General features: G+C 28.2%; 1 long non-coding RNA gene across 3 annotated transcripts in view; it reads right to left on the reverse strand.

The window, feature by feature from the left end:
* Positions 1-17,438, reverse strand: part of LOC149031207 (uncharacterized) — an 83,901-nt gene that overhangs the window by 41,317 nt on the left and 25,146 nt on the right. Inside the window, exon 1 of one of the 3 annotated variants that reach the window (XR_016177913.1) lies at positions 5,794-7,398. The exons of 1 other annotated variant lie outside the window; for it this stretch is intronic. This is a non-coding gene — a long non-coding RNA (uncharacterized LOC149031207). Of the gene's footprint in view, positions 1-5,793; positions 7,399-7,562; positions 8,868-17,438 lie in introns of those variants that run through there. One more of the 3 variants, XR_016177911.1, reaches the window with a different exon arrangement.

Below are 17,438 nucleotides of genomic sequence, written 5' to 3' on the forward strand. Positions count from 1 at the left end.
TTTTTGTTTCTCTCACCGAAGTAATACCCTACCATCCACCTCTTTCTACACTCGGACAAAACTGTCGTGCCATCCGTTTCTCTATGGGGTAAAGAGGAGGAGGAGCAGGAGGAGAGAGAGAGAGAGAGAGAGAGAGAGAGAGAGAGTGAACCAAGGCACGAAGAAGAAGTTTTCTTTCTCATCGCGCGTTCTGCGAGAGTAGAGGATCAACGGCCGGACAAAAGTTCTTTGAGCCGAGGACCACCTGCCCGCGGATACGAGCCGCCTTGGTCCAACCCCTCCCTCGCCACCTCTACTACATGCCACCCCTCTTCTTGTATTGGCATCAGTGTATTGCCCCTTCTCGGTTGACTTGGATTAGCCACTTACAAACCAAACTTGTTCCATGCCGATCACGGGAAAATGTTTCTAAGGAAACGCCCGATCATAAACTATGGCGGTTTTCTAACTTCTATAGACAACTATTTTATAATATTTAATTGTATTATTATTTTTTAATTTTAAAACAAATTTAATTGTTTGCAGTGTTCTTTTATTCATTTTATTCGATTCTCGGTATTGAGATGAATCTAATATGAATTATTATTCGCATAATAATTAAATTAGGTTTATATATCTGTAGATAATTAATAAAATTAAAATTAAAATTTGTAAATTTAATTAAAATTAGTTTAAATTTGATTAATTAATTTAAAATCGACATTTAAAATTAATTACAAAAATTATTAAAAATTGTTTAATAAATCATAAAATTAATCTTAAGGTTTTTTTGATAATATTTAATAATTGTAATAACAAATAAATTTATATAAAATCTTTTTAATACTTTTATCGTACTTACGTGCTTGAACAATTTACTACTATGGGGGTAGTAAATTTTATATTAACACATCTTGAATGGGAAGCAATTAAAGTCGTTTTTTTAACAGACTTCAAAAAGGAGGAGGTTCTCAGTTCGGATGTTTCTATTTTTTTCTTTTTCTTTATGTATGTTTGGGCATAACTCCATCATATATTGAATTATTTGCAAAATTCTTTTTCTGTTCGAGAGGGGTGTATTCCGAAATGGTCCCATTTAAATTTCATATAGATCTGATGATAAGTTTCGGAGACAGTCAACGGAATTCTAAAAAAACAGTTTTTTAACCAAAAAAAAAAAACCGACTTCAAAAAACTCTACTGGCACTAAAAAGTATAAAATAAAACAAAATCTAATAAATCAAATCTTAAAACTCTAACCTATATAACCTAAATAACCTAATCTACCTAACCTATAACAAAATTTAACAGTTTTTGGAATCTGTGCCAAGCCCTACACGATAAATTGCAATATTACTAATACAAACTACTAAACACAAATTAGGAATATTGTAATCTACCGTGTAGGGCTTGGCACAGATTCCCAAAACTGTTAAATTTTGTTATAGGTTAGGTAGATTAGGTTATTTAGGTTATATAGGTTAGATTTTCCAGGTTTCATTTATTAGTTTTAGTTTTATTTTAAACTTTTTAGTGTCAGTAGAGTTTTTTGAAATCGGCTTTTTTTTGGTAAAAAACTTTTTTTTATTTATAAAATATTATTTCTATATTTTTATTATAATTTTTATTTTATAATAAAATATTATAAATTTTTTATAAATTATATATTTCTATATTATATTTATAATATATTTATATATTAATAAATATTTGAATATTTATATATAATTTAATATTAATTTATTATATATAATTTAATATTTAATTTATTAATAATTTAAATATTTTTTATAAATATATTTATATATTATATTTATAAATATATTTATAATATTATATATTAAATTTATATAATATAAATATAATTTATAAAAAATTATTATACATATTATATATAATAATAAATAAATAAAACAAATTTAAAATTCCATATATAAAAAATAAAATAAAATATATATATATTATAATATAAATAATAAATATTATTAAATATATATTTATTAAAAAAAAAACCTAATGTTTAGAAATTAAATCTATTTTATGCAGAAAAAATTTTACATCCGAACTGTAAAAAAAAATGGCCGGCTACACAGTAAAACTTTGGCGGCAAAGTGCCTGTACAAAATATGTTAAATAAAATTATTAATTTTTATGAATATAAAAATAATTTTAATTAAATTAAATATAAATTTCTTGTTTTCTATTCTTTTTTTTTTTTGTAACTTTTATTTCAATTTTAAATAAAAAAAAAGCTTAGATTTATTTAAACAAACATTCAAAAGGGATATAAAAGCCAATAGTAATCAAAATTGAGAACATTTCAATACAATAACGTACACATATGAAATTTGTAAAGAAATAATTCGTGATAACCATATAATATAGATTGATGTGTTAGTTTGGTGCGCGTAAGAGCATACACACATGTGTGTACACACATACTACTACATTTGAATGTACAAGTCGCTTGCCACTGCTCGCATGAGACGTTTGCATGCTCTTCTCGGGGTAGGCTCGTTCGTTGCGTGCGCATTGCGTGCACGGAGCAAGTCGAGCATAGGATGCCGAAACTTTATTTCCAGAATGTTTGATTTGAGAAAGAAATATATATACATATATATATACATATATATAGCCGTGACTCGTTCGCCCGAAAGGTTTTTGCCTCCCGTAAACTACGCCTAATTTAAGAGGTTCTTGAACTTGCTTGCAGTAGTGTGTACGAGTAAAAAAGAAAGATAAAATGAGAAAGAAAGAAAGAAAGATAGAAAGAGAGAGAAGGAGAAAACGCACAAAACTCTTTCAGCTTCGACGAAATTTCAATCTTTCCATCCGAAAATTCTCTCTTTTGCCGTGAGAAACCATGCGTTTATGTTTATTTGGATTGTAACTATTTTTTCAATGTTTTCTTTTACTTTTTCTTTTCTTTTCTTTTCTTTTTTTTTTTTTTTTTATATTTCGATCGTGAATTTATTCTCGGTGGTAGAATGAGACGACCGGTTTAACAGAGAGAAGGTAAATTAGACCCGTAAGAGATTTCGTAGAAGAAAAAATAAAAAGAATAAGAGGAAAAGAGAAGAAGAAGAAGAAGAAGAAGAAGAAGAAGAAGAAGAACAGAAAAACACAAAAAGAAAGAAAAATGGTAGAACAACGAACGACGTGGTTGCTTTGACGAGAGAAACCGCGAAACAAAATGAACTACACGGAAGCGTGAATACGATTCCTTCCTTCCTTCTGTACTTCTTCTTACCTACCTGGTGAATTTCTCTCTCTCTCTCTCTCTCTCTCTTTCTTTCGAGCTGAGAATTTTGGCTTGGGCCCGGGCTTTGGCCCGGTCACGGCTTCGTGAATTCGCCTCTTGACTTCTTTTTCCTGACGAACGAACGATTGTTTCGTTGCATCCTGCCGCCTTGCACTCTCCCACAAGAGTTTGGGAACGGAACAACGAGTTAGTCCACCTCCACCCTCCCCCTCCCCCTCCCCCTCCTCCTCCTCTTCATCGTACTTTTCGGTGATTCCTATCTACCGTGTTGAACGGATAAGGTGCGAACAACCAATAAGAGGACTGACTCCCTTTTTTTTTTTTTGCTTTTATTAAGGATACCTGATGACTTTATTTTCTTAAAGTTTGTAGTTTTTGTTTCTTTTATTTTTTTCTTTTTATTTATTTATCTCATTTTTCCTATCGTCATTTAGATACACGTTAAACTTGTTCTACAGGCCACGTGTACCACCGGTGGTACACTTACCGTTTGACATATTTATTTAATGCACTGAAAATATATGTTTATAACAAATTTAATTCTGTACAAAAAATAATTCCTATTCAAATATTTAATGCATTATACAAAATGTCATATAGAACATAGCACATATGTTTGTTTAATTGTTATATTTATAATAATTAATATAACATGTAATGGTTGGATTTTGTTCAAGTAAAATTATATGGCCTGAATGACAAGGACAGGTAAAATAAGCTTAGCACGCGGAACGTGTTAATTCGATTTGCAATTGTGAATTGTTATCAAATACGAATATTTTAAAGAAACTTCTAAAACGACAATTTGCTTTCTTTTTTTTTTTTTTTTGTTTGTTTGTTATTATTATTATCTGCGTTTTATCGCGAATTCGCAATTATAAAATGTGAGATAAGATTTTTGAAATTGTTAAGAACGAATTTATTTCAACGAATGAACGAAAAAGAAAAAGAAAAAAAAAAACGAACTTTAGATCATAATAATCCGTTCCCTATCGTACTTTTTTTTTTTTTTTTTTTTTTTTTGCTGAAGATATGCTCATACGAAACAATGTATTTAGATTTCGTACAATTATTATACCGAAACTAAACTCACATCGTCGCTAAATATCTACGTCGCGATAATGTGACCGCTAATTGTCATCTAGAAAATCGCAGATAATAATACACATTACGGTTGGTTGTGGTTGATGAAGGAACAAGGAAATTTTATCCGTACGATGACCCTCTCTCTTTAAATAGGTTATATCCGGTATCTATATCCTTTCTAACTTCGTCAATTCAATCCTTATGTTTGATGGACAGTTTTGTATCATAATAATTAACATATGACTATTTGAATAAAAAAAAGTTCAACATTTAGATGAAATCTTTTGACATACTATAACAATATAATGCGTTTTTTTTACGCATACAGGTCTTAGATGCATTAATAAATGTGACTTCAAATTATAAAATATTCAATTTTTATTAAACATACATGTATAGTAAATTATTTGTAAGATATTAATTAATTATTAATTAAAAATAATTATTTATTATAATGCTGCTTGAAACAATTTGTTGTTCTTTAAGCCATTACTCGCTAAATTATGAAAATGTAAAAAAAAAAAAACAATTAAATTAACTGTATAACTGTATTACTATAATCATACTAACCGAATAGAACTATTGTTGTAATAATTGTTTTTTTTTTTTTCATTTTATTTAAATATATAAATTATTTTATATCATTAATTATTGATTTAAAATTAAAATAGTGAGAATTTTTAATATTTTAATTAAAAAAATATTAAATAATATTATAAAAAAAAACTATTGTATTAGTTATTAAAAAGAAAAAAATATTTTAAATAAAAAATATTAAATAATAAAATAAAAAACTATTTTAATAATTATTAAATTTTTTGATTTTTTATCCCAACATCTTTATTTCAACTGTTCGTTACAATATTTTAGTAATTTTTTTTAATAATACTTTAATTAATATAATAATATTATTATATTATTTTTTATATATATTTTAATATTATATAATATTTATTACAGTAATAAAAAATAATAATTTAAAATAGTATTTATATTTTATTTACAGTAAAATATTTAGTACTTTTCTCTCTACATTCTTTATAACAACAAACGATAATATTTCTCATATTTTGACCTAAACAGAAAAATATCTTCGTTTATCCTAGAATATCTATTTATATTTATAAGAAGTTCATTTTTACCTTTTTTAAATTATGTATTTATCCTATTATCAAAATAGCTACTTAAAAATTAACTACAAGAAAACCATTGACGTACATATCTCTAACGTATGCATAATACAATAAATTTACTTAATATTTTAATAATAATAATAATAATAATAATAATAATAATAGCAAAAAAAACTACTCATTTTAATTCGCATTATCTATGAATTTTATAAAAGAAAAAAGAAAAAAAACAAAGAAATCCGTAAACCAATAACAATAATGTACTCGAGTAACGACTGGTGTATAATATTGATCGTTAATTACTCTTTTTCATTACACATTATATTCTCATACCTGTAGGAATCTTGGAAAGATCGAAAAAGCAGACAACAACCATTATAATCATCCCAACGATCGAGCTCACACCGGATTAGCCTGGGTTGCGTCGAAAACCCCTGCCGCGGATTCGGCGGCATTCGATGCCGACGATTTTATCCGCATCAACCCTCGATACGAATGCGACTAGAAAGAGAGAAAGAGACAGGGAGAAAGAGAGGGAGAGAAATAGAGGGTAGGAGGAAGAGCGAATGCCTAAAACCGAATTTCGTCGTTCGGGTTATGCATATACCCTAGTCGATATTGCAATTAAATTCGTTGAGCTCGCGGAACACATCGGTCAAGGTAAACACGAGCGTTTTATTATTTGCACGACTACTTTGTTTGCGAAAATTACGTATTCGCGCGACGATCATTGTGCGACTGTTACCATCCTCCTCCTCCTCCTCCTCCTGCAGCCCCCCCCCTTTAGCCCCTCCTTTCCCCTCTCACCTTTCCCTCATTTCTCTCTGTTCTCTCTCTCTCTCTCTTGCGCAGATAGGTTGAAAACGTTGTTGGAAATGAGTAGGTGGAAGGATCCGAACCCCGTTGTTCCAATGTTTTTGCAGAGCGAGACCAAACGGCATGAACTAACAAATTCGTTTGTTACCACCCGGTCCAGTCCGGTTCGGCCCGTAGTCTTGCTCCTGGCCTGCCTGGGTTGCCCGGAGGGGTGGTGGGTAGTTGAGAGGAAGGGGGTAGAAGAGGAGGGCCGCAAAATGGATAGAGCAAGATCGAAATGTTATTAATGCTACGCCGCACGGTCGAGAGGTAAACAAAAATAATTAATATTTATCATCCGCGATTTCCTACGGAACAGCCAATCGGAACGCAATATTCCCCGAAGCGAGACGGATCAAACCAAACGCGTGTGACACATATATTGCGATTTCGTTTTTAGTAGTGGTAAAAACACTACTCTCTTTCTATACTATCGGTTGCCGTGTTGTTGCTGCTGCTGCTGCTGCTGCAATCGTTGCTTGATTTTATGGTGGGATTTTTTTATTATTATTTTTTTTTTTTTCATAAAAATATGCGTTATTCGTAAAACGAAATTTTCTATGAAGTACAATACTAACGTTTCAAACAATCATATTAAATGAAGAAGAATTCATATATCGCACCCCACCTCACTACACCATCGTATATTTCAATGTTTCATTTGTTTGTCACAAAGTGTTTTTTGATTTTCTTCTTTTTTTCAAATTTATTTGTCTTTTTTTTACTTTGTTCACATTTAACACTATTTCTATCGCGATTTGTTTAATTAAATGTTATCCTTTTAAATCTAATATAATGAGTTGGAGGTAAATGATATCATTGAATTAATTTAACAAATGTTGCATGAAAGGTCAATCAAATTAATTATAAAGAAATAATTAAACTTAGAGAGAATAATATGAAGTTTGAAAATTTGAAAAGTGTCTTTTGACACCGTTTGGTAAAAATAGTGTTAACTCATTAGAAACAGCTAATTTTTTTGGGCCTCTGTTTGGGACGCATTTTTAAATTGTTTTTTTTTCAATAACTAATAAAATAGTTTTTTATTACATTATATTATTTATTTTTATTTATTATTTATTATATATATATATATTTTTATTTTTATTATATTTATATTATTAATATAATATTTATATAATTATTTATAATAATAAAATATATATAAAAAATAATATAATAATAATTAAAATATTATTAAATAAAAATACCAAAATATTGTAATAAACAAAAAGAACTAAGGATGTTAGAATAAAGTGTAGATAAATATGTTGGAATAAAAATCATAAAATTTATTATTAATAAATTATTATTATTATTCTTCACTTCATTTCATTTAGAACAAGTATTTCTTCTAAATATACTTAAACAACTAAATGTAATTAAATTGTTTGACGAATAAATTAACGTCTTAACGAATTTTCTGACGAAATCAGGAATTGTTTATTATCTAATTTCTAGAGTGTAATATATGTTCACGAGTTTTAGCGAACTAAAGTAGATACAAGGGGTGGAAGGGTAATAAAAGGTATATCTTGATGAGGTTGGTTCCGCGCGTACCAAGGTCTACGAATTTCATTGTAACACGGACGTTCACAATTAGAGTCTCGCGTGAGTCCTACAGAAAGAGAAAGAGAAAGAGAGAGAGAGGAAGAGAAAAGGAAAGCTCGCATTCTCGCCGTTTGAAGAAACCGGTGAAAGGAAGTCCGAAGGATGGAAAAAGGCGAGGGACAAGTTGGCGATAACTTTCGACTTGGTTGGACACCCCGAAACTTCTTTCTTTTCTTTTTCCTTGTTTTATTTCAGTATTAAAGTAGATCAATCTTAGTTTGAACATTGAGGAGAAATAAAAAAGACGTCTCATATTGGAATCGTTGCGAATATTTTAGCTATCGAGAAGTATTAAACACGTCATACATTTTTACGATCGGTTGGTGTTACTTGCAAATACCTTATCTCGTATATTCTATATTTAAGTTCAATGCCAAGTGGTAACAAACTTTCATTACGCCAAGATTCGTTGCGATTATCGTAGCGATGATCACAAGTCACGTTAAATTCGACTTTGTTCGTTGTATGTTTTTTTTCTTTTTTTTTTTTTTTCTTTTTAAGAAAGAACAAAAGAATCTATATAGACATCTATAATATAAAACAAAACACGATGATCTTCTTCTCTGTGATTCGCGAATACTTACCTCAAGAGAAACGCAACTAATGTTTCGTTGACACTTGGGAAATTTCAAGTATGCGCTGGTATGTTGCTTTATGCTATGACCATCACCACCATCACCACCACCACCAGTACCAACTTGCAGATGAATACGCGCTTTTCTTTGTGTCTATTGAAAAATTCTATGCATCCACTAGCAGCCAAGGAGAAAACATAAAAACGTGTTCTAATGTTTAACGGAGTTTTCACCCTTACCCTACTCACTTGTATCACCCATTCCATATTTTAGAATGTACGAGTGTCCCAACTCGCGTTATCCCGATTTATAATATGAAAACCTTGTGAATCCTTGTTTTCTGGCCCTTCGGTGTTTACGAATTTACTGAAAATGAAAATAAAAGAGTCGTTTGTGAAGTAGATCGTTAAAAGTAAACGTACGTGTGTATGTACATTTCATAAATATATAGATGAAATATATACATACGTATACTTATACGTATGTATATAGTAGATGAGTTCTCAAAGCGTTCAATCGTTGCTTTTCGAGAGGAAAATAGCGTGTTGTTAACGATAAAGTAACGATAAATTGATATTAACATCATAATCGAGCGTCAGGAATTGAGAGAGTATTGTCGTGATCGTGTGACAACGATTACTAAATATACGAATTTCCATAGTCAGCTCGATTTGCATTACAAGCTATCATCCTGGTTTTGTACCTTTTTTTTTATTTATTTATTTATTTTTTATTATTATTTATTTATAAATACGAACTTAGCCGTGGGGCGTTCCATTTTGTAAAAGGAGTTTTCGTTTTTCGAAGTGTAACGATCTATGTATATATAAACGATAACGTAGGTGCATTGTAAATATGCGTTAAGCCAACCAACGTAGTGCGTTTACATCGAATTCATGGTTAGAGATGGGATATGTCCTAATTATAATTATCTTTTACTCTGGTCACTTGTATAATTAATACACGTATACGTATTAATTACAACACACACACATATATGTAAGTTTGTTTGCATAACGGACATGTTATACACACGTAATAGCATATTTAACCAAAGTCTTTTGACGAAAAATGTCTGTAAGGATGCGCATAATAACTTTTTACCTGTTTTTTTTTTGTTTTTTTTGTTTTTTTCCTTTGCATTGCTCATGGGGAAAACAAAATGTATGAAGAAGAAAAATAAAAAAGAGGGGTGAAGTTCAGAGAATCAGATAATCAGAAAGTAGAGCAATGTTGATCGTTGATTACGTACGCTCAAGAAATTTATCATGTGAAAATATCTGTTTCTTTTTGCAAAATAAAAATGAAAATTCTTTTGAGAAAATAAAAACAACATGCTCGACTACTTTCAAACATTTTTAAAAATAACTTTACGTAGTTAGATTGAATAGATTTAAATGATTTAAATCGAAGTGTAATAAATAAACGTAGTTAAAAGTAGTACGTCTCGTGACGTTTATATACCAAGGTCTATTTATCCCTCTCTCTCTCTCTCTCTCTCTCTCTCTCTCTCTCTTTCTTTCTTTCTTTTTCTCATGAATTTGCAATCATCATGACCCGAATTCTTCTTTCATGAACCACGAATATTTGTTTTATAATAAAACATTCAAAATGTTGTTTTTTTTTGTTGTTGCAATCAATTTATTGTTTAGCAAATTTGCGAAACGATTTTGACGAATACTTGGAATCGTTTGCAAGAGTTCCTCTATATGTGTTAAATAATAAATTCAAAAAGTATATTGATTAAGAAAGTCACGAACACGAGTTTATCGACGATGGACAATCTCAAATCGTTTTAGAATGAAAACGATAACCCCTTTTCTTACAAAGTTTAATAAACGAGTTGAGTAAAGAAACGAGCACATTTTTTTTTCATGAATTATAAATTATTATAATATATTATTATAATATATTATTATTAATAATAATTCTATTCATATAGAATAATGTAATCTATAATAAATAAATAATAAATAATATATATATATATATATATAATATAATAAATAAATATCTAAATATCTAATAATTTATAATCTAAAAATATCTAATAATCTAAATAATCTAAAAAATAAATATCTAATAAATAATATAATAAATAATTATATATAATATATAATTATTAATAATAATTCTATTAATATAGAATAATCTAATCTATATTAAATAAATAATAAATAATATAATCTAATAAATAAAAATATCTAAATATCTAATAATCTAAATAATCTAAAAAATAAATATCTAATAAATAATATAATAAATAATTATATATAATATATTATTATAATAATGCGACAAAACAAAAATTCAAATAAAATATCAACATATCGATTTATCAATAATAATAATAATAAGAAGAAGAAAATTAAATAAGAAAAGATTAATATGAAATACAAAATGTTATAGAAAATAATATTTCTTATTTTAATATCCATTTTGCATATGGGACGCAAGGACAGGTGTGTTCGTACGACTGTTGGGTGCAAGGTTTAAACGTATGCACCGTTCCTCCCTCCCGTTGTACGTTCTAAAACGAAAATCGCGAAAGCTATCTGGTTTTTCTGGTGAAAGTAGCTTTATCACTGCGAGAAATCTCAGGATAAATCGTCGCGTGAATACTCGCATCGTCGACACATACAACTTGCGTTTAAAAAAAAAAAATAAAAAATAAAAAATACGTTCCATAGCGAAAAACACACGGTTTACGAGCACCCTTTTACGTTTGGATGAAATTCTCTCGGTTTTTTTGTTTTTTTTTTTGTTTTTCTTTTTTGAAGGAAGAGTGGAGCGGGACAGAAAATAAATGAGTAGTAAAAATGAAAATTTTACTTCTTATTAGCATCCTTCGGCTTGTAATACGTTATTTAGACTCGTTTTCGTACCAAAAAGAAATCTTGTAAAACTTATGTACGAATATAATGTATATATGTGTATATGTATATGTATAAGTCAATATATATGTAAGTATTTTTATAATATATACATACGGAGACGAGTTTATGTACATATATGTTATTTATGCAACGGTGCCGCGAAATCTGCAAACGAGTCTAAAAATCGCGTTATCCTCTATGGGGCCTTGCTTCGCCGATTTCATAACCAACTTGTGTCTTGCGTCATCGTGCAAAACACTTCGATCGACAATTCCGAACGATCACGTTGACCTCGAAGAGTTTTTGCTTTGGTCCGTTTTTCTGATTGACCACACCTTTCTTACTTGCTTTTCTAATCTGTATCATTTCGATTTTTTTTTTTTTTTTTTTTTTAATGTTATTTTAATGTATCTGTAATTAATTAAAACAGATCAATTTTGTAGTTTTTGAATATTCATCACTTTTGTCAAAACATAGAAATTTCATGTTCTATTTTAATAAAATAAGACAAATATAATAAATTAGCAAATATGATATATGAATAATAATTAATTATTATTATAAAATATATTTCATGAAATATTAAATGATATTGTAAATGAATTCATGTAAGACGAAGATTTACAAATAAATAAAGAAAAAAAAACAGATAACAATTTTACACTTGATTAAATTATTCATCTATTAGTATTTGTCAAAACATAGAAATTTCATTTTCTACTTTAACCCTTTGGGTGCTATGGACGCATATATGCGTTTGGTAAAAATACTAACCTTATCGTTCGAAGTATATATGTGTTTGTTAATATTAATGTAAAACAATTTAATATTTATATTAATTAATTAAATTATGTTCTAAAAGAAAAACTTCAATTATTAAATATAATTTATTATTAGAATCTGGGTTAATAATAAATTCTTCTGTTTTTACAAAACATTTTATATAAAAGTATTCAGCACTCAAACAGTTAATAAAATAAGAAAAAAATATAATATATCATCAAAATACGATTGATAATAATTAATTATTATGGAAAGATATATCTCATAAAATATCTTTGTGATTTTATTTATGTCAAATGATAACATTAATTATTAATTATTTTATAAGAAAGAAAAAAAATTAATTATTGCACAATAAAGATAACAAAATAATTTAGATTATTTTTAAACAATGCATTGTGAAAGATCTTAAATATTATAAATAAGTTTGTATCAAAAACAAAGATTTACAAATAAATTAAAAAAAAAAAAAATCAGATAACATTTTTACACGTGATTAATTAAGTTCATATATTTATTTTTATAAGAAAAAAAGATAAAAGAAGAGAGTATTCATAATAATCATAAGAATCAACTTGCATCTTTAATACAAATATATATATATATATATATATATATATATTTTTGTCGTTTCCGCATGCAACGGGCTGCGTCGTCGTTAGCATCGACGTCGGTTATACATACGTGTAGTTTTGGTCGGACATCCGGTACCGCTTTCGCCGGTGAATTTATTTATTATTTCGGAGCTTCGTGGGCCGAGCAAGTACATATGCATACTTGTATGTATATATGTATATATGTGTATACGTTCGTATGCCATTGCATGGCTGACGGGCTCCCGGCAAAACTCTTGCCTCGAATCACGAACGGACGGGGACGCACTTCCGCTTCTTCATTATGCGTTAGAACGAACCCGCATATAATTGGAAGGTAACGCACCGAATTAGGGACCAGGCTGCTCCTTTTATCGAGCAAATTGTAGGAACGCGAGAAGCGCTTCCTGCTTTTTCGCGTTAACCGTCCATTTTATTTCACTTTTTTGGACTCATTCTTTTTCTTATTCTTATTCTTTTTCATTTATCGATTATTAGTCATGAATTTAACACTATTACGAAAGATTTTGAATTGGTAAATTTGAAATTATTGTCAAATTTTATTCGTCGAAAGTTATTATCCATTATCAAAGACCAATGGCCTTTTTTTTAGAACGCATTTTTGAAGTGTTTTTTTTTTCTTTTTCTTTTTTTTTTTATAACTGCAACTTCAGAATGAGTTCATCATTCGTGAAATTGTATTTCGTGTTTCGTGAAGATATTAAAAATATTCCCTATTTTATTTTAAATAATATTATTATATAATTATTTTAATTATATAATTAATTATATTATTATTATATTATTCAATATACAGAGTGGGGTAATATCTCTGTCCAGTTAGAAACATTTTATATACGCAACTTACACGACATGATGAGGGGCATTTTTTGGCTTGAACGTTTTTTACGTGGTTGAAAACATAGGGGAGATTTTAATGCCATTTGCATTTTTTTAAAATGAATATTATATTTTTTGTTAATGAGATGTGATGGCAAATGTTGAGACGAATTTAACGAGCTATTATTCAAGGTCATGCAAGGTCAAATGTGATAGAAAATAAAGTTTCTTACATTACAGAAAATGTTCGAAGTGGTGACCGTTAACGCCAAAGCAAAGTTGTAATCTTCATATTGCTACATCGCACATGTACATGTCTTATCATTTCTAAACTTATGCTATTAATTAAGTTAATTAGTGGCTCAGATGGTAGCGATGCACAATCCCATCACGACTACTAACCATTATTGGATCAAATCCTAGCAGAAAGTTATCACTTTCATTAGTTTGACCATAGGTGAAGTCATGAAACCGAAGCTGTGGACAACATCCTAACGTCACACCTGACGTCAATCTGGGCACTCTCATAGCAGTTTAGTTAGTTACGCTGCATGCATTATTGGTGCAAATAATGAGTAATAAAAGAGAAGTAAGAATAAAGTTATTAAACTGTTCTGAAAGAAAAAGTCATTGTCTCCACTCAGTGGAAAAAATAAATCAGATAAAAAATGAAATATATTTTATTTCAAACAATATCCCTTTACTATTTTGTTATTATGTATCTAATTATTTGCCGTGAATAAAGGGATTGTTAAAAGTGATAATAATTTAACTTATTATCTTCCAGGGAAATTCATCGGCTGCATGTAAACACATGGGTACCGTTTTTTCAAACCTTGATAAATATTCGTTCCTTGGCCGGGATATATATATATATAATAATATACAAAATAAATATAATTGTCACGATATTGTCAAAGATAAGTCGTTAGATAAGTCTTCAAAGAGAGATAATATTTGTTATTTCAATATTATATATAATTCATTAAATATTCAAATATCTCGAAACAACAGACATATGACTAAGACCACTGTTATAATTATGAGCATAAATATTTCTGATCTAATAATAAATTATTAATTTTATTAACTTATTCTACTTTCTTCGTCTTCGGTAATGTATAAAATATTTCATATAATGATTAATTTATAGTTAATTATATTTTATTATGATCGATTTTGTTCGAGTAAGTTTTAAAGAAAGGAACACGTTCTTAGTTTTGATATTATCCTTTTAATAATAAGTTCCTTTTTATTGTTTTTTTTTTTTTTTTTTTTATTAGCCGGATTCAGAATGAATGAATGAATGAATGAATGAACTAACACACACAACAGGATTATCTGTAAAATTCAAATGATTTTCTACGAGTAGATATCGTTTGTGGTCAGATTGAATTTCTAGCGGTACGACTAGTTATTTGAAATCCACCTGTCTATCTCTCTGTGTATACGATGAACGATCTGTGATTCGTTCGTATTGTAATTGCACAACGAAACTGGTACACGAATAAAATGTTAAAATAATGTTGACAGATATCTATTTCGATTCTTCTGTTCTTCGTACAAAAAAAAGATCAAAAAAAAAAAATAAAATAAAATAAAAATGAAAAGAAAAAAGAAGTAGAAAAATTAAGAATCAAATTTGACGAACTAATTGCTGATATATTTCAAACATTTACTTCGTTTCTTTTTTTCATTTTAATATATATATATATATAAATAAAAAATTAGATTTCAAGAAAATTATATAAGGAAGGGTCACTTTAAAATCGTACATCGTTAATCTTATTAAATTTTCACTCGAAAATTATTGGTACGCCGTGTTTAAGATTAATCCAATCTAGAAATAAATACATTGGTAAATCTTGATTAAAATATTTCATGAGTATAACTTGAAAGTTAGATTTCTAATAAGTGAATTTAAGCAAATTACGAAAAGTAATGTACAGAAAATTCTCTTAACATAAAATCGTACACTTATACCAACACTATGTATAATTTTGTAATGACGAGAACACATATACTACATATATATATATATATATATATATATATATATATATATATATATATATATTATTTTCGTATTAAATTCACTTATTAAAAGTATTACTTTTAAATTAAATTTATTAAATATATGATGAAAAGGTATACCAATGAATTTATTTCTAAATTAGCTTCATCAGAGATATCAATAGCTTTTTTTTTAATAAATGTAATAGTGTATGCAATTTTTTAATGTGACATATACTTTTATTTTCTATATAATATAATAATATAATGTATATACCATTACATATACCATGATACATATATATGGTATATATATATAAAATATATAACCAAAGTATATACCATATATATGATATTATATAATTATATACTATATATTTAGTTATATATGAAATATAAATATTTATATTATTTAATTATATAATTAATTAGTTATATTAATATTTTATATATATTTTTTTTTATTATAATTAAATATTATAATTATAATATAATTATTTATATATATATATAATATAATATAATAATAACTATAGTATTTATATTATACTTTCAAATTAAATTCATGAAATATATGATAATAAGGTATACCAATGTATTTATTTCTAAATTAGTTTCATCCAAAATATCAATAGTTTATTTTTAATAAATGTAACGGTATATGCAATTTTTTTAGTGATATATACAATATGTACGTATTTATATTATCTATCTCGTCACGTGTTGGTTGCAACAGAACGCCAATTGTTTCGTCGAGTTTCGACGAGTTCCTCGTTGAAGGAAGATATCGTCCGTCGGAGATATATCGTCAGCGTAATTGAAACTCTAGGAAACGTTTGCACGGTTGCCTAAGAACGTTTCTATGTACGCTGCATTCTAGGCGGATGACGCATCTATATAATACTTGCTATCCACCAACCAGTTCGTCCTTTCTTTGTTCGACGAAATAATAATACTGCAAATCTGTGCAACTTTTATTATTTCTCTCTCTCTCTCTCTCTCTTCCTTAAAGTGGTTTTTACATATATCAAAAAAGAACGATGTCGTCATCTTGTCCAATGTTTTACAAATTCAATGCAATGATTTCGAAATAATTCGCGGCTTCCGTCCGAATCGCGTATATCTTGCAATTTATAAATAATAATAAATAAATTGCGAATTCCTATAATCGAATTGACAAATTTTGTAAACTCGCTAATGTGGCTTTTAATAATCTAAAAAAAAAAAAAAAGATTCAACTTTGACGTTAATTATTTCGAAATATGAAATATTCCGATATTTCAAATTATCTACACAAACATTTTGCCCACCTAAGAAGTTTTTGTCTCATATTGTATGCATTTCATATACACGTATACATATAAGTATGTACATATATACATGTATATGTATAGTTTACGTTTAAAAATTCTCTCGACAATAATAACCATGCTTGGCAATCGATTTTCTACAAGAGTTGCTAATAGAATAACTTTTTTCCAAATGTTGGTAGTTCCTTTTACGTAAACAGGTCACCGACGCAGGGAAGAATTTATCGACCAGCAGCAACCAACCGATGAAGCGAGTAACGTTCTACGACCGATTCGAACCGACTCTTCCCCCTGTTAACCTCACGAGCGTGCATATTTCTCAAAGTAATGCTATTTTCCGTATCCGGGAAACGTTTTCTTCCAAGAAAGAGAGAGAGAGAAAGAGAGAAAAAAAATAAAAATAAAAAAAAAAAGATATAACATCTCCAATTTTTCTATCTTATCTATACCGATAATTTGAAAATGAAATTCTTCTACCAAAAAAGTAATATGAGTATCAGTATAGACATATATATATATATA

The sequence above is a fragment of the Polistes dominula genome, unplaced genomic scaffold, assembly GCF_049000335.1.
Source record: "Polistes dominula isolate Pdom_NZ unplaced genomic scaffold, Pdom_raw_medaka contig_25, whole genome shotgun sequence".
In the NCBI taxonomy this organism is placed as follows: domain Eukaryota; kingdom Metazoa; phylum Arthropoda; class Insecta; order Hymenoptera; family Vespidae; genus Polistes; species Polistes dominula.